At 40.4% G+C, this 27901-nt stretch overlaps 1 protein-coding gene across 15 annotated transcripts in view; it reads left to right on the top strand.

Moving 5' to 3' along the window:
• ZNF385B (zinc finger protein 385B) overlaps positions 1-27901 on the top strand; it is a 473021-nt gene that overhangs the window by 298954 nt on the left and 146166 nt on the right. Inside the window, exon 1 of one of the 15 annotated variants that reach the window (XM_051849393.2) lies at positions 6261-6739. The exons of 13 other annotated variants lie outside the window; for them this stretch is intronic. The gene's annotated coding sequence lies outside the window, so the exon portion shown is untranslated. Of the gene's footprint in view, positions 1-6260; positions 6740-27901 lie in introns of those variants that run through there. One more of the 15 variants, XM_070070520.1, reaches the window with a different exon arrangement.

Raw genomic sequence — 27901 nt, forward strand, 5'->3', positions numbered from 1 at the left:
TCCTCGTATTGGTAGTAGTCAGTGCAGTCCCTGCTCCATGAGAACTCCACCTGGAGAGAGCAGTCCAGAACCAGGGGCTTTGCTCATTAGAAGGAAGGGTGCTTGCCTGTCACCATAGACAGAGTTTCTTCCAGAATTGCCATTATGTAATCATAGGTTCGTATATTTTATTGCATCATCAGATCTAATGCTGGTTTTCAGAATGGTGTTTGAATTTCTGAGAGACTGTAGCTCTCCTACTTCTCTTCCCCATGATCCCTTGTTTGATTTAGTGACTCCTGGTCTGCTTGTTTGTGGTTTAAGAAATGCCCATGGTCTGCTTTTGTCATTCAGGGTATTTATTGAGTACCCACTTTTGGAAAACACTGTACTCAAATGTAATGCTATAACATTTAAGTCATGTGGATTCTCCTTCAATGGAGATATTTTGACAGATAAAACTTTTAGAGAGAAAACAATTCCACATAAAAGTATAAAAAGCATTCTCATTTTCATATTATTTGGGGAAATATTAAGTAAGGAAGATTAAATAATTTCTCTAAGTTTTTTTTCATTAATTCAGCTGTGACTGAGAAATTTTGGCAATGAGTTAAAACTACAAATTCAGCTGTTCTTTCTTTAATATTTTGCAGTACAAATTTATGAGGGATTCTTTCCATTAATTTTCATTATTTTAAACATTTTTCATCTAAAGAACTTGATACTAAATTATAAAAGTAATAATTATCTAAACTCATGATTTTTGGAATAGGAAGTTCTGGGTCTGATTTTATGACCCTGAAACTCAAAAAGCTGTTTTATGCTCAAGTCTCATGATCGTCCTGGAACTAAGCTTCTAAATCCAGAAAGTGGGTATTTCCTGGTCCACAAACAAATGTACCAAAAATCAGACCAATTGAGAGTCTGTAGAGGATACAAATACAACAGACAGTGAGGCAGGCTACTGAAAATTTCATATACCATCTGCTACTCAGAAAACTCTAGATACTTATCCATTCTTTCAGAAGTGTTCCGTTATCTGTTAAAACACACAGTGTTTAATAATGCAGTCATTCAGACATTGTTATACTCATGTTTTCCACCTTACAACAAATAATGTGCTTCTGTGTGAATTAAACTGTGATTAGTCACATATTTTAGAATTCTTTAGAAGAGGTGTCTTCATTTACTGATCATTTCCTTCTTTAACTATAGTATCTAAAAGATTTAATTTTAAAAACCTATTGCTTGTAGCAAAGTGTTCCACTCATTAAAAGAGTGAGACAGGCCGGTGCCACGGCTCACTTGGCTAATCCTCTGCCTGTGGCGCTGGCACCCCGGGTTCTAGTCCCAGTTGGGGCGCTGGGTTCTGTCCCGGTTGCTCCTCTTCCAGTCCACTTCTCTGCTGTGGCCCGGGAAGACAGTGAAGGATGGCCCAAGTGCTTGGGCCTCTGCACCCGCATAGTAGACCAGGAGGAGGCACCTGGCTCCTGGCTTTGGATTGGCACAGCACGCCGGCTGTAGCAGCCATTTGGGGGTGAACCAATGGAAGGAAGACATTTCTCTCTCGCTCGCTCTGTCTCTCTCTCTCATTGTCTAACTCTGCCTGTCAAAAAAAAAAAAGTGAGACAAACACATTTTTAATAGAATGAACACTAAAGTTATAGGTAATTTTTTCAAGTGCCAAAAATCTAGGAATTAAAAGATGTCAAAACACTTATCAGTTGTTATGGAGACAAATTCTCAATTCCATGGATTTTATTACAATTTTATTTGTAATTTGTTACAATTTTATGGAATTTTTACAATTTGACAGAATTTTCAGAATCCAAATACAGATAATTTATAATATATGATTCACCCTGTGCGCATTCCCATCCCCTGTACATACAGGTTTCATTTTTTAAAATGAAATGCATACTAGAATTTTATAGGCTTTCTATATGGCAAATGGATGTCATCTTTGACACACTCAAATATATCAGATGAGTTACTTATTGAAAAAGGTGTTTTGGACACTTAAGGCTAAAGCATATTGGAACCATGCCTGATGGGGAGAACATAAAATGAGGCAAATTCTTTGATGAGCTCTATGATACAGCAACCATTAACATCAACCACAGACAGCCCAGTCCATATCCCACCCAAGACCGTGTCTGCACCACAGTGTGATGCACGATGCAAAGCTCATGGACTGCAGCTCTGCAGACAAACATGACAGAGGAGGCAGTGGTGTGGTCTCAGACACGTCAAGAAAACAAACTCATTGTATTGGGTTTCAGATTTGGCTATATTTTTAAAAATACCTTCCTGAACACATTTTAAAATTTACTAATATAACTTCTTGAGTTCTCAGAATTTTTTTTAATACATCATCGTTCTGAAGAATCTAATTGAGAGGCACTTTACTAACCATGTACTGCTTTGCAACCGGGTACATTGCAGTTACCATGGTAACTATATTATACACTTTTCTTTTAACCAGAATTTTTTAAGGTATTTTTTCCTTAGGACTGACAATTTCAAATATTGAGCACTGATGAATATTCACATTGTAAAAGGTTGAATTAGTCTTTTGGAGTTTTGCATTTGGCTAATTTTTGTATTGGGACACTTCCATTTAGAAATTGAAATTCAAAACAAGAAGCAAAGGAATGTGGTATGATAATACTAAATCCTACTTTCCTGAATTTAAAATATGAATATTACATATACTTCATATCTGTGTCTTGAAAATTCTAAGTCACATAAAATGCAAAACAAGGTGGTATTAGAACATAGCTTGTACCAATAAGACTTATGAATGATTGCTACAAAGTTATAAGCTTAGATGGAATAACCATAGGAAAAGTGGATGGAAAGAAACCTACAATAAAAATGTTAAAAATAGTGTTAAGATACAATGGAATATTATCCAATAACCTAAAAATGGAATATAAAAAACATATTTATGCCTGTAACAACAATTAAAGAATATAAAATCTTTCTGAAGAGACAGATTAGGTACCTGAAAGAGGGGTGTTTCTATGACAAATAACTAAAAATATAGGAGTAGTTTTAGAATTTGGAAGTGGAAAGAGGCTGATGGAATTTTGAAGAGCAGAATAGAAAAATATCCTAAATTTTGAACAGACTCTTACTAGAAATATAGACTTTAAAGATACAGCTGTTAAGGGCTCAGTAGGTAGTGAACAGAATGTTACTGGAAACTAAGAGACTAGCAATCCGAAATCCTTGCAACAAACGCCCTAAAGCTTAGCTTCAGTGGAAAAAAACAGAGTTTCTGAAAGATGGTTTGTAATATTTGCCCAAGGAGATTTCTAAGCAAAGTGTGGAAAAGTTGGCTTGATTCGCCTGCTTAATGTGTAGTTGACACAAACTATTCTAAATAAACAGGAACTAGAACTGAGATGATTTGGGAAATTCTTAGCCTATGCAAATGACAAAAGATACTAAAATTAACTGATTGCTTCTGAAAGTTCATCATTAAAAAAAAAAAACACCCAAGAAGGTGTCTATAAATTCTTTGCTGAAATCTTTGAAAGATCAAAAAACTACAGGGTTCAGTCATAAGACTGTGTCTCATAGATTAGAGAGCTTCTAACAATTTCAAGAATGTTTTTGCCCATGAGCTTTATCAACAGAAGCCAAAGAAAGAGAAGGAGCTATCTCAAAAATGTCTGTGGATTTGGCCTCTCTCTAATGGAGAACATCATTGTGTCTTCCACAAGGTTCTCACAAAGTTCTTGAAAAAATTATAACAGCAACACTGCCATCTTGGAAGCGAGAGCATAAAAACTGAAAGGAGACTCTTAGCAAAATTCTACTTGCAGGAAGCAGGCTAAGAAGACTACTCAGCTTCAGTCACATGCTGCTATTCATGAGAAAGGACGGATGTCAAAGGGCAGAACCAGTAGTCCAGAGGCTGTCGGTCCAGAGGGCAGGACTGATAGTCTTTGGATGTGAGTCCAGGCTGTCCGACGCCTTGATGTTGGCCTGGTGAGACTCTAGTAAGTCCACACAGGCTTCTGGCCTCCAGAACTGTGAAATAATGAGTGGGTGTTGTCCTAAGCCACTTGGTCTATGTGTAATTTGTTATGCAGCAATGGAAGTCTAACACAGATATTGATAACTAGGCTTCCTAAAAGACTCTAAGGAATGTAGTTCATACAATTTAGAAGAAGGAATGAAGTGGTTCCTTGAGATTTTTATGTATACCTATGCCTGAACTGTTTACAAAATGCCTGCTCTGAAAAGAGTTTTTTAAATACTCAACTTTATAGGTAGTTTCTGTTAAAGTATATATGCATATATTCCTGGATCCAGGAACTGACTGGTTATTTTCTTCAAATCTGTCTCAGAGCACACATAGAGAAGTAGATTCCAAGTCTCTTCAGAACCGTAGTGTACACAGGACATTGTGCCATCTTGCATAGGCATTAATATTGTTCACTGAATTACTTATATTACTGAATTACTTATATAAGAACTATTACATATTAACAGAACCTACAGAATCACTTAAAAATCCATATGGCAAAATTTTGTTCTCCTTCCTCCACTTTCATCATATGATAACATAATTTAAGTCTTCTAATGAAGCAATGTGGCTGATATTCAAGTTTCTTTTTAATTTTTAAATTAAAAAAAAAAAGATTTATTTATTTGAAAGGCAGAGTTACAGCAGGGAGAGAGAAAGAGCTCTTCCATCCACTGGTTCACTCCCCAGATGACCCCAACGGCCAGAGCTGGGCCTATCCAAAGTCAGGAGTTAGGACCTTCTTCCGGATCTCCCATGCAGGTGCAGGGGCCCAAGCACTTGGGCTTCTTCCACTGCTTTCCCAGCTGGATTAGAAGAGGAGCAGCCGGGAATAGAACTGGCGCCAATAAGGGATGCCAGCGCCACAGGCAGAGGCTTAACTTACTCTGCCACAGTACTAGCCCTTATAGTCAGGTTTTCTAAACATACATTTTGGATAGGAGTAGGGGTCTGGTAGAATGACCAAGTCAACATTAAGCATATCATATTGAGTATTTTCTTTAAGAACATCCAAAAAAATGGTATAGGGAAATAAAAGAGGAAGTTGTATGGTGTGTGAAGAATTTGCTAAAATATCAGAGAAAAATAAGTAATAGGCCAAAGTGGAAATACTAAAACTCTTTTAGAAGAAATTTATGCTTATTCTTCTTTTTTCCAATAAGGAAACTAGTAACTTTGTGTTCCTATTTTAAGGGATACTGTAGTGGTCAGGGTTCAATTGCAAAGAACAAGTCAAGGGCCAGTGCAGGGCACAGTGGGTTAAGTAGCTTTGTGTGATAGGAGCATCCCATATGACTGCCTGTTTGAGTCCTGGCTGCTCCACTTCCAATCCAGATCCTGAATGTGCCTGGTAAAGCTGTGGAAGATGGCCCAGGTGCACAGGCCCCTTGAAACCCAGGGGGAGATGCCTGGCCCAGACTTGGTTGTTGCAGACATCCTGGGAGTGAACCAGGGGATGGATAATCTCTCTCTCTCTGTATTTCCCTGTTTCTTCTTCTCTCTCTCTCTCTCTCTCACTTTGTCACTCTGCCTTTGAAGTAAATAATAAATAAACCTTAACTCTTTTTTTAATTAAAAGAGAAAATCTATATTAGTTAATTCAATAGCAAAGAGATTTGTGGGGCCACCATCGTGGTGTAGTGGATAAAAGCCACCACCTGCAACACTGGATCAACATTTTGATCCAGCTCCCTGCTAATGACCTGGGAAAAGCAGTGGAAAATGTCTCAAGTATTTGGGCCCCTACCTTCAACATGGGAGACCTGGAAGAAGCTCCCAGTTCGGAGCTTCAGCCTGGCTATTTTCAGCCATCTGGAGAGTGAACCAGTGGATGGAGGATTTGTTAAGTCTTTTAGAAAAGAAGAAAATAAAGAGATTTGTTAGAACATGTGGCATAACTTACAGTAAGCAAATAACCTTGAGCTTGCATTTCTAGAGCTGACTCCTCAAAACCTTTCACAGAACTGTCTGGACCCTCGAAACAAGTGCATATGGGAAGTGTTCTTAAGATTTCCAGGAGGGAATATTAGAAAAAGGCTGGCATATTTTTTCAAGAATTCACCACATCCCCCCAGGAGGGCCTAAAAATTTCAATTAAGAATGCCTAGAAAAACTAAACCTCTGTTTTGGAGGTAGTAATATAAAAAAATAAAAAAACTACAGGGTGATTTTTCCTGTGAATCGTCCCAATTTCAGGTTTTATTAAAATTTTGTAAATGAGGTTATATTACCTCTCTCCTAAGTGATTATGTTAAGCAAGGATAAAAGTGAGATTATTATTTTTCACTGACATTTATTTTGTACTTTTGTAAAAGTTGCTTTGTGACACTGTCGTAGATCTGTTAAGTCTTCTAGTCATTTCTGATTTATCCCAAGAGTTCACGTGTGTCACCTGAGACAATAGGTTTGGGAGATCCTGCTGTCCTGAGAGGCCTGCTTACAGGCATACTTTGGCATTGAGCCCCTTCTTTATCTGAACTGACTTCAAAAATACTATTGTCAAAAATAACATCAGCTTACAATGGGCTTACAGCTGTGACGGTAGTTTTAGTAACTGAGTCAACCTCAGGCCAAGAGCCATGTGCTGGCTCAAGTCATATGTTAGGGTATTATTTTCTATGACTTACACCCAGAGCACTGGGGCTTAGATACAGGTAATCAGAAAGAAGACTGGAAAACAGTAGAGAACAGTTCCCTCCCTGCGTTAACGTACACCAAAAAGTAGGTATTTTACGATGAGTTGACATTGACTGATTAGCATAGCTGCCATCCGTGAGCACTGGGAGGAGCTGCAGTGGGCTTGATTATTGTTCCCTAGTGCAACCTGATGGAATTAACCATTTCTTATTCTAATGTTTGTTAAACTTGTTTGTGTGACTGTGAAATGAAGCGGAACTTAGAGCTGCTGAGTAACAGTAAGAAATGACTAATCTAAACCAACTAATCTATAGTGTAGGCTAAGGCTAGAAGGAAAGCCAGAGCACTCAAAGCAAGCACTTGGGGTGGTGGAATGAATTTTCTTAACCTTGGCCCTCTCTTGATAACTGATCGTGTTTCCTTTAGTCTCCTCTTCCCTTTTGGCCACTTGTCCTTTGTGAAGTTGAAAGAAATCTGCCTGGTTATTCTCCCTCCTCCCCCAACCCCACCCCTTTCCCGTCATTACTGCTGTGCCCTGGAAGTAGAAATGATGATGGGGATGGTGACTACTACACATATATGCTTTGAACTGAATGACAGCAGAAAGAGTATGAAGGAAGATAGCTAAAGCTAAAGCAGCCATTTAGCTCAGTCTATGCCTATTAATAGTGTCCCCTTTCATTCTCCAAACTGTCGTGGTTTGGATGATGAATAGCATGGGCACCCTAGTTATAACAAAGATGATCAGGGAACGTGTAGGTACCTTCTCTAAAAATGTTCATAAGGGTGACGATTTGGCAGAATTAACAAATTATTCTCTTACTAATAATCCTAAGGGGACATTAGCCTGTCCTAATCTCTGACTATTCTTTATACTCTTCAGAGCTATTTAACTTCTGTGGTGCTTTCAAATATTTAAGCAAGTGTTCTTGTTTACATACATGAAAACTGAACTTTCCCAAATTCTGGTTGATTTATAATAGATGAGAGGTTGTTTTCCAGTCAGTATTTTTTTTAAACTTTTGCTATTGAAAATTCTTATTTGATATTATGTTTCAGAAATATAAGTGGAAATTTAGTCAAATGTATTTGCTATGACTTTTAAAAATGTTTTTCAAGGATACAACTGTTGTTAATAATTTTTAGTAAAAAAAAGTAAGAAATATTTGAAATACTAAGCAAATGGAAAAAAATAAAATGGTGGGTGTGTCCTACAGATACCTTAATATTATTTCTGTAACTTATGATTTTCAAAGGGTATTTTGTTATGTTTCTGGGTTTATTATACTTTACAGAAAATATTCCTGGCCTCAAACCAGATTTTCAGTAGCAAGTTATTAATTTTTATTATAATTGAAAGTGATATTAATATTTTGAGGGAATTTAATTGAATCCCAGATGAGGTTTTTCCTTTGTGTTCCTTTCTGATGGTAACTTTATGGTAGGTTGGATAAATAGAGCTCACTGCAAAGACCTAGGTTTTAGAGTTCCCGAGAAGGTTGTAACATACAGAAATTCACAGTATCACTTAGGATATACTTCAGAGAAGGTATAGGGATTTTTGAGAAGCTGTCAAGGCCTGCTATCAAGAAAATAAGAGACAGGAGTAAAACTATCCCATGAACAGAATTGCCAGAGTCTTCCTTCAGCGTTCAGAATACAGCTATCAATACAGCCAACAGACTTTCAGCTTAATTTCTTTCATACCTTGATAGCAATTAACATAACTCAGTAACCCCTTCTGGACCATGAAATAAGACAATAGAATTCCAAAGGCATTCCTTTCTGTAAAAAATGTCATCCAGAGATCATTCAGTATCCATTTCTTCAGTATTGTTTTTCCCAGTTACTAAATATTAGCACTTTTATTAGGTGAAATTTGCCCTGAGGTTCTGCTCTCCCAAAGATAACTTGGGGTTAATGACAATGTCACACTTTCATTCTCAGTTTTTAAATGAAGTATACTTATTGCCAAAGGAAAGTTTCATACAAAACTGCAACCCATGACTGTGTGATTGAATTGTGTATTTTAGCCTTCTGACTTACTGAGACTATTAAATTACAAGTGGTCAATGCTATATTATGAGTTAATAAAAGGGCATTTTTGTTATGTACAGAAACAGGGTTTTATTTTTCTGAGCAGACATTCTATTTGCCTGTGTATGCAATGGGAGAACATGGGTACAGGGAGCTCTTAACTGCATCACTGCTGAGGGATTGAGATGTTTTTTAGAAGACTGTGTGGAAGGGAGAGAAAGCAGGGGAAGCGAGGATCTGCCAGTTCTGTGCTTCATCCTGCTGTTGACAGTAGTCACAACTGCTGGTGCTTCCTAAATGCAGCACGCTTGGGTTCAGGTGTTTAATTGTTGAGGAGATAGTGTTCCTGTCTGATTTGCAATCACAAAGTACTTAATCATGTTGCTGCCCACACCACTATGTTTTCTCATTCTGGACAACAGAGGAGGCTCTGAGCCTATTTTACACTAAGGATAAAAAAGAAAATGAGCTAACAGCTGGAGGCACTGGAGCAGAAGGAGTCCCGGGGTCCCAGTGACCTTGAGGACTGGACCCTGGAGGGAGATGAGATTTAGCTCACACTTGGTAATTTAAACCAGACTCTGCCTGAGCCTCAGTTTATCTGTGAGTGAGGACAAATCAGACGTTCCATTGTAGCCAATTGTCAGGGGGAAGAAGGAGAATTGTGTGAACCTTTAAGGAAAACCAAGACTTAGTGTTAAGTAGGCAGAGCTCAGTGTGAGCCAACGCAGCAAGTAAAGAGCCAGTCACACTTTAATCTCCGCCTTAATCTCACCAAGTTCTGAGGTCGACATTTTTTTAATTAAAAAAAGATTTTTTTTTAAAAAAAGAAGAGTTATAGAAAGGGAGAGAGAGAGGTCTTCCATCTGCTGGTTCACTCCACAAATGGCTGCAATGGCCAGAGCTGCACTGATCTGAAGCAGGGAGCCTGGAGCTTCTTCTGAGTCTCCCACGTGGTTGCAAAAGCCCAAGAACTTGGACCATCTTCTGCTGCTTTCCCAGGCCATAGCAGAGAGCTGGATTGGAAGTGAAGCAACCGAGACATGAACTGGTGCCCATATGAGATGCTGGCACTGCATGCGACAGTTCTGCCCACTATGCCACAGTACCTGCCCTGGGTAGAACAGACTTAAAGTGCTTTTAAATTCACCTGCATAAGCACCCATCACAATTGCCAAAAAATGGCAACAACCTAAGTGTTCATCAGTTGATGAACAGATAAAGAAAATGTACTATGTACACACAATGACATACTTTTCAACCATAAAAGTGATGAAATCCTGGTACTTGGGACAACATGGATGGAACTAGAGGTCATCATGTTGAGTGATATAAGCCAGGCACAGAAAGACAAGTACTGAGTGATCTCTTTTCTATGAAAAATCTAAGGGGCTGATGGCACTGTGGCATAACGAGTAAGCCGTTACCTGTGACGCCAGCATCCCGTATGGGAGCCGGTTCATGTCCTGGCTGCTCCACTTCCAATCCAGCTCACTGCTAATGCACCTAGGAAAGCAGCGGAAGATGGCCCAAGTAATTGGGCCCCTGCACCCATGTAGGAGGCCCAGATGAAGCTCTGGGCTCCTGGCTTTAGCCTGGCTGAGGATTGGCCATTGTAGCCGTATTGGAGTGAACCAGCAGGTGAAAGATATCTCTCTGTCCTTCTCTCTGTGTAATTCTTTCAAATAAACAAATGAATCTTTAAAAATTAAAAAGAATCTTTAAAAAGCTGCTGTCATTTTTGAAGTTGGAGTAGAATCACATTACTAGAGGCTGAGGAGAGTAGCAGGGAAGGAGGGCTGGGGGAAGGTACTGGGTTTTAATTAGGGGTAAGACGTTCTGGTGCTCTGTTGACCAGGAAGGTGGCCCTAGTTCCCAATAATGTACTGTCGGTATTTATTTCCTCCAGAAGTGAAGATTTTTAAATTAGCCCTGCTTAGAAGTTAAGATAAAGTTTCATTAGCAGAGAAAAGCTTTCTAGGGATGAATATTACAGTCTTTTAAGAATTAACCAGGCCAATCCCTGCCTCCCATTGGGTTATGACTGTTTAGAAATCAGAGTTTCAAAGCCTTTTACATTGCGGTCTGTCCTTTCCTAGTCAATAAAGTGTATACTCTACCCAAAGCAGAACATTCCAATAAAAACATCCCCTTTTTTTCTTAGTCCAAGAGCCATTAGAATACTTCACTTTGGCACAACACTAATCAGATAACATAGAAGGAGGTCTGAGGGAACATTTTTAATTGCATATAACAAGCTGAAGATATAAAATGAGAAGAATTGAGAACAATAGCACAGAAGGGTTTCCTGTGACTACAAAGAAATATTCTAAGACTCTGTGTTGGGGGGGGGGCGGTTTCTTGGAGGGAGTGAGCCACTTTGGTACTGAGATATTTTTTCTTTGTAACAACCAGTGGGTAATTAGAAAATCTCTAAGGTCTCATTAAACCCTAACTTTCTAGGCTGTTGCTACCATGGGTCATCCTAAGTAAATGAGCAAGATAAAACATTCATCTAAAGAGAAAGCTGAAATAATCAAAATGATATTTACGTAGCATTAAGCATGTACAGTTCTCAGAAGGGGGGCAGGTAGAAAGGGAATTTAAGAGGGAGAAAGAAAAGAGCCATTTAGAACGCTACCACGTTGTGGATGGTAAAATAGTGGCTACAGTCACAGCTAAAATAGGGTAAATGGCACTGATAAAAGTATCAGGTGCTCCACACTGGGCTTCAACTGTGTGTGCATGTTATCTCATGAAATCCTGTGAAGCAAACTCTAACAAAATCCCCATCTTAGAAGTGAGAGGTCTGAGACGTAAAGAGGTGCCCTTACCTGTTCTAGGGCCTGTGCCCTCTTGTAGCTATGCTTCATAACCTTACAGGGTACACATCATCTACTGATGTGGGTAATGGTTGCCCCTTACAGGGAGCAGAGGATCCCGGAGGTTAGCTGGCCTCTCCAGGGTTACACACAGACCCCCATGACAGAGATGTTAACCCAGGCCTTTGTAAATATGTTCTTTCCACTATACCATGCTAAATGTTCCCCTGTTACAATTTTTGTCCTTGTGGTGACAGTTTAATGAACACCAAATTGGGTATCTGACTATAATTAGATCTGCCTCACAAAAGAAAAATCAGCAGATCAACACTAGGTTTCAGACTGGCAATAAGTATTCACATCACAATAACATTCTGTTTTCAGATTGGCCTGTTGCATAGCTTTCCATTAGGCGCAGTTCCTATTAGCGCGGTGAGACCCTTTCACAAACCTGTTTTGTGACACTGATCGTGTCACGTTGACATTCTTCCTTTTCATCCTGGAGCCAGTGGGGGTAGAGTGAGGACTGGTTAATGATTTCTAACTTCTGGGACTCTGATAAACACAGTTCTCTTCCCCTCTGCGGGGGACCCAGAAGAGTGGAGGATTACAGAAATGCTGATATACTGCTTCCTAGCCAGCCCATTTCAGAAATAAGCGCATCCTGTCCCTTTTCCAGCCTTCAGTGTTCTCCTTTCCCTAAGAAGCATGTGTCTCTAGGCAGTCTTTCCTTGGTGTGGATTTGATGAGAGAGTGCACAGCAAGCTGAATTATTCCGTTTTCAGCTCTCTGCTGATACAGGCAGAAATTGAGCCGGTTAGACCAGAGTTGAGTCTTTATTCATTTCATGTGTGCTATTGAGCAGCTAGGGACCAGCTATGATTGTTATTCCTTCCTGGTATTAAGGCTGAGAGGCAAACTGACAAGCAATAAGAAATTTCAAAATTAAAGCTGGCATACCTTTCTGAATCTGTCCCAAGGTGTGTAGGTATGATTGTTGTATAATGCTTCTTTGTCGGTGTAAATGTATGGGGTACCCATCAGCATAGGAAATTGTTCCAGATAACGGAAGACCAAAATATGAAAAATACTCTGTAGGAGGGAGACAGATCAGGCAAGTGTAGGTTGCTGAAGTCCCCTGGTGCTGACTCATGCAGAGTTCTCTCCACAGGACTGGGTGCACAGGAGCTCCTGTTCTCTGGGATCTTCCTTCTGGGTAGAGCCCTCAGGCTCAGTCCAACTGCGTCATCACATTTTCCTTTTCACATGCGCCATCACTGATGCTGGGTCAGGAACATCTTCCAGGTACACACAGGACAGTGCATTATAGCACCTGAAGATGGCACAGAAAAGTCGCAGTCACCAGGCAGGCTGACCTTAGGGTTGTCAAGCAAATGATGCCAGAGAAGGAGGTCTGAGCAGAAGGTCACAGTGCTGTGGCATGTGATGAATGAGTGGTTTTCATGGCCTTGGGCTCCTCCCCAGCAGACAGAGACCAAGTTAAAAATGATTTTCACTGTCATGGTGGTTAAATATGACAGCACTCAAAACTACCCCCTGCCTCCCTGCTTGCATGAGGAATAGCAGGATGGGGTCTTGGCTTATAGAATGCCTCAGTATAAACAAGATAAAAATAAGCTTCCCTATCCATTCCTGACCCCCACCCTCTTTAAAATGAAACTTTGCCCAAACAGAATAGGAAATCTGGTTTGTTTTTTGTTTTAAGTCTGCAACAGAGAGAAAGATTTTCCATCCATTGGTTCACTGAATAACACTGAGTGTTTCATCCCACCCGGGTGTGTCAAGTCTTTCCATAGTGCGGTGCCATCCACTCCAACAAGAAGAAAAACCAGTGTATCTTTTCAGAAAATCTGAACATAGGACAAGTTTGTTTGACCTCACAGATTTTAAAATGGAATTTATTAGTATCAGCAAATAGAAATTGGATATTCATTAAAAAAATTTTTTTTAATTATCTATTTGAAAGGCAGAGCTGGGCCAATCCAAAGCCAGGAGCCAAGAGCTTCTTCTGGGTCTCCCACGTGGGTGCAGGGGTCCAAGCACTTGGGCCATCTTCCACTGCTTTCCCAGGTCATAGCAGAGAGCTAGATTGGAAGTGAAGCAGCCAGGACTCAAACCAGCACCCATATGGGATATGGGCACTGCAGGAGGGGCGACTTTACACTCTACACCACAAGGCCAGCCCCCGGAAATTCATTTTTATGCTTGAGCAGGAGACTTGAAAGAAGCATGGAGCTTGGAGGAAATGTTTCGAATCACTACTTTTCCCTGTGCTTCTGGAGATAGCGTTAGGTTCTGCCCTCTGTAGGACATGCTCGTCTTAAGCCTCTCCCATAAGCTTCAGCTCTTTCAGGAAGTCATTTTGCTTATTACCTAAACTGCAGAAATCAGCTTCCATCTTGCATAATCTCTGCATTATTAAAATGCAGCTTGTTATGTGAAGCCTTAATGGTCTCTTTGGGCCTTTACAAATTAACATTATCTGCTTAGAACTATTAAAACCTCCCAAATAAAACATATGCACCCGTTAAGTGTTCTGTTTTATCTTTGGTCATGAATAAAAAGGACAAACTAGTTACCTTCATGATCATTTTTTTTTTTATAAAGTATAACCTAATACAAAGCTACAGTCTCCTCATCTAAAGTAATTTAGTCACATCATTCCAGGAAAATCCTAGATTTTATTACTTGCTTTTTGATCTTTGTCTTTAAGCTTTCCAAACAAACTGGAACAATTTTAATTTACTATTGATTATTCAGCATGAAATACTTAAAGTAACTTCTTAATCTGAAACAGAGTTTTGTTCTGCCAGTAAGAAGATGGTAATGCATTCATACTATGTCCTTAGAAATTTTTAACTCCTTTGAAAACACCTAAGTGAGCAGTAATTGCTGAGGTCAGTTGGAAGGGTATGGGTAGGAAGAAGGTGGAAATAAAAACGAATAATACAGATTTTCAAATGATCTAGTCTACTTTTTTTCTCAACCAGAAAGGAGTAATAGTTCCCATTCAAATACTTGCTTCATTGTTTGATATTAAAGCATTTTTAGCAGCCTGCAGAGCCAAGCCCTGAGTACCCTCTTTTCAAGTAGATGTGGTAGCTGCCCAGGATAGCTCTGAGAGCCATAGTATAAAAGCCAAACAAAAGTAAGTAAGTAAATAAATAAATATTGTTTAAAGTGCCAAGCAACATCTAAAGCTTCCGTTCCTTGCTTTGTCACTCACTAGATAGTGAAATCGGATAAGTTAGGTAAGTTTTCTTGGCCGCATGTCTTCATTGGCAGTCACAGAGGCTTGAACTTGATTCACTCGTAACTGCTTATGGGACCCTGCTTACGGGACCCCTGCTGTGGGCTGTGTTGGATGGGACATAAAAGTGCATGGAGAAGCTCCTGTCTGCAGGGAGCAGAGTCTGAACACAGGACGTTACCTGTAGAAGGTAATGCATACAAACAGTGGCTTTCCGCCTGCTCCAGGGATTTATGTGAGGTACACTGCAGGCACCAAGAGGGTCTTGGTTAGTCTTATCTGGGTTTAAGTAAGAGGGAAGAATTTGACAAAGACCTTACAGAGAAGATGCCAGAACTCGGTTTGAGTAGTTCGTTCTCCAGATGAACCAGGAATGAAGGGTGTAAGAGCGCAGGCTTGTAGGAGGGAGTTGGCATAATGCTGCAAGACTTAATAGCAATCCTTTATGGATAGCATGTACGTATAAGGTGAAATATGCAAAGGATGACTGCAGCAAGTGGAAGAAAGCATTTTCAGTTTTGTGAGGGGGCATGACAGGGTCCTAAGTAAAGCTGTCAGACTGTTCACATGTGTGACTAAGAGAGATCATTCCAGAAAAGTGTGGGAAAGGCTTGGCAAGGACCACGATTATAGGCAAGGAAACCAGTTAAGGGAGTGTTGCAAAGGCATGTAGGAGAGATGCTGCAGGTGAAAGCAGTAACTGTGGAATGGAAGGGAAAGAACTATAAGATGTAAAGGAAGTGATTGTAGTCAATCACTGATTGTAAGTAGGGAGCAAAATGCAGGAAGGTCTCTAGCACCCCTTTCAGATTGCATCTCTCATGAATCAGTTCTTCTAAGGCTGCTAGATTACGTACTCTTAATTCAAGAAGCATTTTCTTTCATTTTTTTTAAAAAAGATTTTATTTATTTGAAAGGCAAAGTTACAGAGAGGCTGAAAGCAGAGAGAGAGAGAGGTCTTCCATCCTCTGGTTGATTCCTCAAATGGCCACAATGGCCAGAACTGGGACGATCCAAAGCCAGAAGCCAGGAGCTTCTTCTGGACCTCCCGTGCTAGTACAGGGACCCAAGGACTTGGGGCATCTTCCACTGTTTCCCAGGCCATAACAGAGAGCTTGAATCAGCACCCATATGGGATGCCGGCACTGTAGGTGGCAGCTTTACCACGGTGCCAGCCCCTCATTTTTTTTAAAGACTTATTTATTCATTTGAAAGGCAGAGTTACAGAGAGGGGTACACACACACACACAGAGAGGTATCTTCCTGGAAAACTGAAACGAGGAGCTTGGAACTCCTTCTGGGTCTGCTACCTGGGTGGCAGGGGCCCAAGTACTTGGGCCACCCTCCCCATATTAGCAGAGAACTGGATTAGAAGTGGAGTATCTGGGACTTGAACCAGTGCTCATGTGGGATGCAATCATCACAGGCAGCGGCTTAACCCTCTGCACCAAACACCAGCCTCTCAAGTAGTATTTTCATAAACACACTTAATGCAAGTATATTTTTAGAGCTTGATGAAATGACATCATTTTTAAATTCTTGCTCTAAACTATTGGAATCACTGGACTTTTAAAGGGGGCTTCATAATGTTAGTGTCAAATGAGTCATGCTGTAAAGTTAGTCCTTTATTCAGAAGACATATCACAGGCAAGTAAATAGGTGCTGGGAAGTCACCCCGAGTCACGTGGTGTGCTGTGGCGAGGCAAAGCAGTGCATGGGTATGCACTCAGAATTCCATGAAGCAGCTTGCAAGGAGCACTGAGAGAGCCAGAAGCAAGAGCAAGCCTGCTACAGCTGACCTGAAGTCAGAACTCCTGCCGAGTTCTTGTTTTTGCTCTGGATGTATTTGTGATTTATCCTTCTGTGGGCACTGACTTGACTTCATGCCAGTGTGTTCTGCCAAGTTTCTTGAACTTATCTCCCCTTAATCTCTTCCTGTCCACTGCAGCCCACTGTATGCGGGCGGCTGCCCAGAACACACCAATGAGGTGACTCCGGCAAAGGCCACCAGTGTCCTCCGAATTTCCAGCGCCAGTGGATGTGTTTCACTCCTCATCTTACTTGACCTTTATGCCGTGTTTATGAAATTCTCCTCAGTTGCCCTCTGTGGCATCAGGACTACCCTGATTTCCCCTCACCTCTGTCCACCCTGTCACTGTCAGGGCCACACACGCCTCTTTCAAGCTCTGCTCTCCCTGGGCCATTTCATCCACACCTGTGGCTTCCCTGTATAAATAGTGTTCATTCTTCCATGCTGCTGTGTCTCAGAAATGAAAATCTTTCTATTGGAAATGCACCTGGCGGTCTTTCAGGTAACTCAAATTCAACACATTCAAAACCCAACTCTTCCTTCCCCAGACCTTGGCCTTTGTGATCACAGCCTTCTTGTGCCATGCCTAGATCCCTGCCTTCCTTTGAACCTCACCATGCCTGCTGCATACCTCCCCACTGCAGGCATGCTAACCCGTTTTTAATTCCCCGGATGTGCTGGACCCATTATAAACCCTGCATCTTTGCACACCTTCAGAGCTTTCTTGATACACATTTGAAACAGATTACCAGTTATACATCTAGCTGAATTTTACTGAACTTTTAGACCTCTCTGAGGGAGTACATTCTCTAAAAAGCTTTTTAAAAAAATAATTATTTGAAAAGTAGAACATCAGAGAAAGAGAGAGAGATCTTCTACCCACTGGTCCACTTTTCAACTGACCACAATAGCCAGGGCTGGCCAGGCTGAAGCCAAAAGCCAGGAGCTATATCTAGGTCTCCCACATGTGTGTCAGGGCCCAACCACTTGGGCCATTGTCCACTGCCTTTGCTGGCGCACTGTCAGAGAGCTGGATCAGAAATGGCACTCTGCTAGGGGATGCTGGCACAGCAAGGGCGGCTCCATCTGCATCACAGTGCTCTCCCCTCCTCCAAGAATTTTTACTGAGCCTAGACCCCTGTCCTTGGATGCTTATCTTGTATACTTTTATAGTTGCCTATACTCCATTGCAGCAGGTCTAACGGGGTGAAGTGCAGGTCAGGGAGAATGTAAGAGGAGGACGATTGTGCGCCCAAGGGACATTTGACAGTGTCTGGAGAAATGTTTGTTTGTGGGGTGCCACAGAGATAGTGGATAGAGACGAGTGATGCTGCTAACTGCCCTACAGTGAACAGCCCCCATAACAGAATTATCCAATCCTAAATGTCATTAATGCTGGGGTTGAGAAATCCTACTCTATTCTAGTTGCCTTTTAATTTTTCTGTTTCTTCCCTAGACTACGAGCTTTTGAAGAAAAGAGACTGTGCCTTATCCATCAATGTGTACATTAGAAATAGCAGGTTTTTTGACATATAGTAAATGCACAGTAAATAGGAATGTATAACCAGGTTGGTAGATTGATGGGAGGTTTGAATGATTTCCCATTCTGGCCCAGAGAGAAAACATGTGTAGACTGAGGGCAATTAATCCTGAGGTTTCACGCCTGGAGCAGCCCATATGTCAGTTCTGTTGAGTACTAAGAAAAGAGGACTCAAACTGTAGATGTGTGTTTCTATTTTATTTTGTGCATATATAAATATATATATATCATTCAGATTTTTTTCTGAATTACTCGGTGAGTGAGGTATAATAATGTATGTGTTTGTACCCATTGGTAGTAGATCTGAGTTCCTGTTATATGCAAGACATTTTATTTAGCATGCTGTCACGGGAAAATATGGGTTGGTTTGCATTCAGGCTTAGTTTTAATAATGAGCAGTATAAACCCAAGGTAAAGTCCTGGCCTGAGCAATCTTTAATTTTTCAACTATAGGCATAATGCTGTCTTGATGGTTATATGAACTATAGTATGAGCATATACAATTTCAAAATGTTTGGCACCAAAACAACCTTATCCATTTGATATATTGTGGGTCTTCAATAAATGTTCCTTCCCCTGATTCTTCAAACTGTGTATCCGAGCTAAGAATTGCATTTGACTCAGAAACAGAGCCCTGGGGGCCAGCACTGTGGCGTAGTGGGTAAAGCCACCACCTCCAGTGCTGGCATACCATATGGGTGCTGGTTTGAGTCCCAGCTGCTCCATTTCTGATCCAGCACTCTGCTATGGCCTGGGAAAGCAGTAGAAGATGGCCCAAGTGCTTGGGCCCCTGCACAAGCAAGGGAGACCAGGAAGAAGCTTCTGGCTCCTGTCTCTGGATCTGTGCCTCTCCGGCCATTGCAGCCATCTGGGGAGTGAACCAGCAGATGGAAGACCACTCTCTCTTTCTCTCTCTGCCTCCCCTCTCTCTCTGTGTAACTTTGACTTTCAAATAAATAAATAAATCTTATATATTAAAAAAAAAGAAGCAGAGCCTTTTTTTTTACCCCCAACCTTCGACCATGTGTAAAGGGTGGGCCCCTTACTCAAATCCCTGTCACCACTTCTGTGCACCAGCAGCAGACTACAGGACAGGGTGAACAGGGCCAGGCCTGCCCTGTCTCCTTTAGAAGCCTTTTGAAAAACAAGTCAGCTACAGTGAGAGTGCTGACGTATAAATTAAGACCAGCATCTCAGAATATAAATGACAGCAGTGTTGTCACACTTAAAGAATTCATTTTATATTCTGCACTTACCACTGCTTCAGGTTGTGTGTGTGCATGCATAGCTGTCTGTATGTATTCATAGATTTATTTTAATGTATACTTACAGAAGAGGAGCTCATTAGTTCAATCACTCAAAAATTATTCAATTTTAATAATCACATTACTCACTGATAGGGTGTACCAGAGAGCGGTGATATCCCAGTAGCAGCAGGCACACCCAAGGCCTGCTCCTGGGTCTCTAAATACCATTCTCCAGTGAAAGAGACCAGGAATCCTTCCAGATTAGGATTAGCATCACCAGTAAGGAATTGTATTGCTATCATCTAGCTTTAGTATCATGGGGTGCAAAGGGTACTTTACTTTACCTCTGTGACATGGTGAAATCTCATGCCATCCTTTGTGCAGCACTTCCATGCTGAATATGCTGCTCACTGTTAGTGGCTCTCATGATACTGCAGGACTTGTGTGTAACCCTTATTTGACTTCACAGTGGCCTCAAGGCACTAGCATAGTGATGCTGGCAATTCAGATATATCAAAGAGAAGCTGTAAAGTACATCCTCTAAGTGAAAAATCTTAATAAAGAAAGAAAATTCATTTGCTGAGGTTGCCAATACCTACAGTAAGAATGAATCTTCTATCAAAATTGTTGAGGAAAAATAAATTTATGCTAGTTTCCCTCTCACATCTGAAACTGCAAAAGCTATAGCAGTGTGCAAGAGAAGTGCTTCATTAAGATAGGAAAGATGGAGCTAGTGTTGTGTTGTAGTAGGGTAAACTACCACCTGCAAAGCCAGCATCCCATATGGGCGCCAGTTTGAGTCCTGGCTATTCCACTTCTGATCTAGCTCCCTAATACTTTGCCTGGGAAGGCAGTGGGAGATGGCCCAAGTGCACGGGCCCTTGCCCCACGTGGGAACCCTGATGGAGCCCCTAGCTCCTGGTTTCAGCCTGGCTCAGCCCTGGCCATTGCAGCCACTTGAGCAGTGAACCAGCAGATGGAAGATCTCTCTCTATGTCTCTCCCTCCCTCTGTGTAACTCTGCCTTTCAAATAAATAAAATAAATCTTTTTTTAAAAAAGGCATTATGTAACAAGTATGAGTATTATCTACAATTTCAGGCATCCACTGGAGGTCCTGAAAAATATCCCCTGTGGTTAAGAGACAGACTGTTAAAATTTTTATTTTTCAGTTAAAACAGTATTGATTTCTTAATATTGATAAATGGACCCTAGAAATATAAGTAATTAATATTAGAGGAAATGAAGTGAGGAACATATGAGAACTGTGTATAATTGTCATGATTTTTCTGTATATTTAAAATTATATTAAATTATGGATAACACAAATCCCCACCACACATCAAAAACTTGTTAGGTTAGCATGTGTAGGGCATTGTCCATAGAAGATGCATTAGACTGCTCTCCATGCATGAAAGAACTCTGCCGAGTTTGCCCCCACTGTGTACTTGGGGTCCAATGGGGTGTCGAAGGATACTTGGGAGGTGGATGTACACGAAAGTCCCCTCTAATCTGGGTCTGTGTTGCTGTGCCGTTCCAGTGTGTTCCTCTGTAATTATGAGAGGACCATCACTAGCCCTGCCTGTCATACTCCTGCAGAGTCAGCGTGGGCTTTCTCTGTAATTTTCCTAATGCAAGGTTGTGTGAGGGATGGGTCCTGGAGGAGTAGGGCACTGATGGCCAGGCTCTTTATTAGAAAAATAAGGGTTTATGGCACTGATTCTAATCCAAGGAAGCTGAAGCCTTTTTTATAAACCTGTAAGATTAATAGATGAGGGATTAGAATGCTACACAGTTCTAATTTTCTATACATCAGGCATTTTCTCTGTTCGGCTAAAGACGATATAACAGGAAAAGCACTTGATTAAAATCGCAGCCTCATCACTTACACCTTCTCAATGACAAGGAAGTTGTTTAAGCTCTCAAAAATTCAAGTAAACCTAAATGTGCTAGCAAACCTGAGGTGGTGATGCCTCATGAGATAGATGTACAGTCCTCTTTTAATGAAAAGTCAGGGTAGGACAGTGTTTTTAAAACAGCTTGAGAATACAGTGGTTCTCGAAAGACCGGGGCTTCAGTCGTCCCCACCAAGCAGTCCAGGAGCAGTGTGACAGCTTCTTGGGAGCCCAGACTTCTCCGTTTTGTCACTTGGGCTCCTCTGCTGTACATTGCCTTCTTGCAGGCTCAGCTCACCACCACTTCTACATTTCAGGCTGTTGGAAGGGGGACAGTGGGGGAAGCACACCCTTCCTTCTGAAAGTCCTGATACAGAGGTCACTGCTTCCACTCACATCTCATTGGCCAGAACCTAGTCATGTGGCATCAGCAAAGGAAACTGGGAATTTTTTTTTTTTTTAGCAGGGAAGTATGTTAAGTACATATTTCTAGTACCATGGAGACTGGCAAAACAATACTGTGTGGCTGCCTGAAGTACAAGGAGTAATGCCTCATGCAGAATGAATAATGCTCACCAAATAATGTTCTATTTAAATCATGTGGTGGTTAGTCAGTGTGAAAGCAGAAGGTAAATGGAATTGTTTTGCTAACAATGACCTTCAAATTACTCAGCATGTAGGATAGATCTTTCTAGGAAGCTGTGTTTGCATTTGAAAACTTTCTTATCTTCTTGTAAATTAAAACATAACTCTCAAGAATCCTATGGGGAAAAAAAGCTGCAGAAGTAACTTTTTCAAGTGTACTTATTTTTATATGTAACAACCTCGGCTAGTTTCCATTCTAGCTCAGGAAAGTATGGCAGATTAATTAAGAAGGAACCATGTTTTGATGTAAAAGGAAAGGCACTTATGGTACTTATTTTACTTATGTTACTATTTGAATGCAGAAATTCTTTTGTTTGCCAATAGAGATTTTATTAATCAAAATTTTCTGCCCTCTTTCTGTAAGTTTTTAGCAATAGCTTATACTGTCAGATGTAGAAATGCACTGTTATTGATCTGTTTTCATTTTTCTTAGTTTGGTTTGTTTTTCTGAGGGTATTTACAGTAATCTGCTAAACTTAGTTTTGTTGCTGGCAAATTAGCTTATACTGAGCCCCATTCATGCTAACCTTGCCTAGGACAGTCTTACATTCCCATGAGCCACAACCCAAGGTTGTCAGCTCCTCATGTAATTTATAAGACCACAGTGCTACCCAGCTGGCAAGTGGACAGGGCTTAATTGGCCCTGCTCTCTGGGTGACATTGGCAACAGAAGGGTGAATATGATACTGGTTATATGAGACTGCTTGGGCTGCCATAATGCAATACCACAGACTTGCTTAACAGAAATTTATTTCTCACATTTCTGGTGACCAAGAAGTCTAAGACCAAGCTTGCAGCCAATTCGGTTTCTGGTGACGGCTCCCTCTCTGGTTCACAGCTGGTCCTTTCTCTCTGTGTCCTCATGTGGGAGAGAGCACTGGGGTGTCTTCCTCCTCTTATGATGACTTGAGCCCTGTTGGATTAGGGCCGCACCCTTAGGACATCATTTAACCTTTATCTCCTCCTCTCATGGCGTTGGGCACTAGGACTCCTACATATGATTTGGGGGACACATTCAGTCCAGCACACTGGTTGTCCTTTTGTTTGTCCTGACCCCACAGGGCTGAATGTTTTTTCTGGTGCTTGTCGTATGCCATACTGAGCAGCATGCCTGAGATTTCCTATAGAAGAAAGGATTGCTCTGTTGGCTTCCTAAACCCTTCCTCTACTGAGATTTCTGGGTTAATGTCACTGTCTTGCCTTGGGAGCTATGAAATGTTTGACCAACACAATGTAAAGGAACTCTACAGTTTTCTTACTTAAATTACCTCTTGAACCCTCCAGATAACTTGGTGAGAATAGTTGGGATATCTCATTGGCTCTATATTTTACATTAGAAAATTGGAATTTGGAGGCATTCAGTGATTTCCCTAGGGTCTCAGTCCTAATAATTGATTGACACTGAGACTGTATTCCAGGCCTTCAAATTTCTAAATTGCATTAGAGCAAATACAAGATAGTTTTTGGACTTTGGAGCCACTAAGGTTTGGTTTCTATCCAAGTTCCATCACTTATTAACAGTAAATGGGAAAGTTACTTAACTCACTGAAATGCCTCAGCCTTCTCCATGATAAGGAAATAACAGAGTTCATCTCATAGGATTCTAATGAAAATTAAATTATAGAAAGTACAGAAAGCACTTAGCAAAGTACCTGCTATGTAGAAAATTGTTCAAAATTGTCGGTTATTGTTCAGCACATATCAAATCCCATTTCACTGACTTTAGTTCTGAAACAAAATTTATCCATTTTTTGGACTTTAATATAAAGTAGTATTCAGATTACGTAAGCTCGCTCTCTCTCTCTCTCTCTTGCTCTCTCTCTGCCTTTCTTCTCTCTGTAACTCTGACTTTCAAATAAATAAATTTTTAAAAAAACTAATTATGTAAGATACTTACTGCTCTTGAAATACTATGTAAATTTATAAATATTATAAAATTCATAATCAGGACTTTATTCAGATATGACAATTTTATCTCAGAACATCTCTCTCTATTTTTATTTGTCTATATATTTATTCATGCCTGTTAAAACAACATATTACAACAGTAAACTGTTAGTAGGGCAAGTGTTTGACACAGCAGTTAAGATCCAGGATGCTTGCTTCCTATATCAGAGTGCCAGGGTTAGAGACCTGGCTCAACATCTGATTCCAGCTTCCTTCTAATGCACACCAAGAGCTAGCAGGTGATCACTCAAGTGGTCTTCCTGTGGGAGACCTGGGCTGAGTTCCCGATCTTTGGGTTTATCCTCTTACTGTTCTAGCTATTGCATGCATTTGGAAAATGAACCAGCAGTTGAGATCTCTCTCCTTGCCCCCACCCTGTCTCTCTGCCTTTCAAATAAATAACATAAATAATTTTTAAAATGTTATTATATATTATTTATTTATTTGAAAGGTAGAGTTACAGAGAGAGGAGAGACAAAGAGAGAGATCCTCCATCTGCTGGCTCATTCCCCTAATGGCCACAATGGCTGGCTGGGGCTAGGCCAGGCTGAAGCCAGTAGCCAAGAGCTTCTTCCAGGTATCCCATATGGATGCAGGGGCCCAAGGACTTGGGCTGACTTCCACTGCTTTCCCAGGTGCATTAACAGGGAGCTGGATTGGAAGTGGAGCATCCAGGACTCAAACTGGTTCCTATATATGGGATTGCAGGCACTGTAGAGGGGGCTTAACCTGCCATGCCATAGCACCAGCCTCAATTAGCTATGTTTTAATCAAGGCAGTGGGATTTTTTTTAACTTATCCGACTTTGGTTTGAGATCATTTATTTAGTCCTTGCCAATAAAAGAAACAAGTTGGAATTAACACTTTTCATCCCGTACTACTCCAATAGCAGTGTGTGTGTGTGTGTGTGTGTGTGTGTGTGTATGATCAAAGAAACTTAAATAGACAAATATTTAGCTGCTCAAGTTTGGATACAGAAAACCAAATTAATAGGTTTTCAGCTTTTCTTCACATTAGCCAGGATTTATTCTTCATCAAAGTGCATATCTTTTATAGTTTGATTCTATAAACCCAGTGTAAGAGGTCATTGTCACATAGGTGGAGTCAGCCATAATGACAAGGTGGTACTCGCCTAATGTGCCCAGATTCATCAAGCAATTTGATGTTTATGTCAGGATAAATTAACCACACACACTTCAATTTGTTTTGCACATCTGTCCTGTTTCTAATATGGAATATGTAATTAAGGAATTTCATGCATTTCTAGATTCAATATGCATCTGTGTTTGTGGATGTACAAGTAAGGGGATGTTCTTATTCGGCTAGTTAATTCTAGTTAAATTTCCATTTAGGAGGTCAAATTAACTTTTCTCAGGTAGAAGAAACTACACCAACCCAGGAGCTCACACACCTGGAGCAGAGTTTATTAGCAATGTAAATGTCATTACCTCTGATTTGTGATCAGCTGAACAAACTAGTGAAGGGCCAATGTGACTTTCAGACTTCAAGAACACAGTCTAATGACTTTGAAAGGCAGAAGAACAGCTTTCCACTGGATATGGAATGTGATACATTATGAGTATCTTGATTGAGAATTAACAGTACTGATGACTTAAGTTGATCCATAGTGGTTCTCAGTATCTGGGCAGGGAATCTGTGAATGTCTGCATGAATGAAGTGTCATCTAAGATTATTTTCTTTCTATACCTCAAAGATAATTTTTTTAAGTGACTATACACACTGACAGCACACACATCCTCTAATGGTTTTGATTTGGGAGGCCAAGATGAGTATGACTATATTAGTTTGTGTATGGCTTAACTCAGGGGATGTACTCAGAAAGCAGAATTTGCTTTGTCCCATGTTTGTTTTCTTTTTCCAAGTAGAGCAGGGACTGTGTCTTACTCATGAAGAATTTATCGTTTATCAGTGTATCATACGCACAGATATGTGCACATACATATACACACATACATCGCACATTCAGAGAACTGTCACTAGTTAAGGAAAGTGATTAATGTCTTATAGTTTCTAACCATCGATAATAGCATGTAATTAAATAGTGAGGAACTGCTGAAGCAGAGAAAAATTATGTAAAAACTTACTGATTTCTTGCTGTGAAAATTGACATTTGTCAAGTTAACGTTATGAGAGTTAAATATATCAACCCAAGAAAAGTTACAGAAATGCAAGCACATTGACATTAACTCAGAGTTAACAGTTGTTTGTTTTTGATGAAGACCAACTGTCCAACCACTATGCAATTACTTTATTCATTATTTTCCTTACTGTGGACGAAACTAGTACTCATCTTAATAATTTATTAAAACTACTAAAATGTAACTATTTAACCTTTTACTTTAAAAAATTGTAGTTTTTTTTTCTGATAAGGAGCTAAGCAATTTATAATGTCTTCATAAAACCTTAAATTAACCTGATTTTTTTCCCTGAGGTTAATTATAAAAGGGTATAGGCTCAGTTGCCACATTTTCTACTGAAAATATACTGACATGCACTGGCGAAGTTTCTATCTAAAGGAGATCTCAGCTCTGTATAATTAGAGAATTACAATAATAGGTCTTACAGATGGAGTGAACTATATTCATGTATATTTTTGGCATATGTTATTAAAGAAACCTTGTGTTTCACTGTGAAATTTATATGTCTGATATATAATCAACTTTATATTATCTACTTTAGTAATAACTAGAAGTAGCTTAAATGGCACCAGAAATTATCCCAAGATCTCGTCTCCAGAAGTTGCTTTGGCTTATTTCTCCCTAATAGTGGCTCAGAAAACCAGTCCCCTTCACTGTAGCAGGCCTGGGTGGCTGCGCATGGTTCATCGACTGTTCTGAGAGTCCCATGGAAAGTCAGTTTTTGTTTTGTCAGCCCGGCAGCATGGGTCTTCTTTTCTGCATAGTTGTCCACTTGCAGTAATGATTACTTTCTGTTCCTCCACCTGTTGTCATATCCAGTTTTCTTCTGGATTCTTTGTTTTCCACAAGAAATATACTTGAAACCATCTGTTGAGAGGTTTTTCTTCAATCTTTTTTAGCAAAAGGACCAGCCTTTGGCAGAAGACAATTGAAACATCAGGCAAATGAACAGTGCAGCAGAGATTACTGAAATAAGAGAATCATTTGGACTCAGTCTATATTTGTTGAACCGCCAGAGTGGTTTATTTAAACCCTTGATGAATATGGGATTCGAGTGGGATCCCAGCATCTCCTGTCTCCTGCCTTCATACCTGAATTGATTATATATCATCAGTATCTCTTTGACAATAATTTTCTCTGAAATCATTATAATATATATAGAATATAGGAATCATATTCAAGGCAGTAGTACCTAAATAAATGTTTAGGAGTGAGTATACATAAAAATGTGTTCACATACAAAGATACTGAAATATAGTGTAGTGAGTATGGTGATGTGGAATATTCATATTGTAGGAACACAGTGAAAGTATACTTCATCCAGCCTTAGAAGATCCAAAAGAGACTTCCTTTTTTAAATATGGACAGCAGTAGGCAGATGAGAGTGAGGGAGATGAGGCCAGTGTTGTGGCACAGCAAGTTAAGACTCCATTTGTGATGCTAGAATCCCACATGAGACTGCTGGTTCAAGTCCCAGCTACTCTGCTTCTGATTAAGTGCACTACTAATGTGCCTGGGAAGGCAGCAGAGGATTGCCTGAGTACTTACACCCCTGCGAGCTATATGGGAGACCAGGATGAACTTCTCGGCTCTTGGCTTCAAAGGCCGGCCCAGACCTGGGTGTTGTAGCCATTTGGGGAGTGATCCAGTGAATGGAAGATTGTGTGTGTGCGTGTGTGTGTGTGTGTGTGTGTGTGTGACTCTGCCTTTCAGATAAATAAGTAAAATTTTATAACATAAAATAGGGGAGGAGAGAAAGGGTCAGTGGAAGAAATCACAGAGGCATGAAACAGCGTAATGTGTACATGGAACTAGTGTGTTACTGAGCAGTATTTGAGACATGGATTACGAGAAATGGAACTCAGATGATGTTAT

This window comes from Oryctolagus cuniculus, chromosome 3, assembly GCF_964237555.1.
Source record: "Oryctolagus cuniculus chromosome 3, mOryCun1.1, whole genome shotgun sequence".
Classification (NCBI taxonomy): domain Eukaryota; kingdom Metazoa; phylum Chordata; class Mammalia; order Lagomorpha; family Leporidae; genus Oryctolagus; species Oryctolagus cuniculus.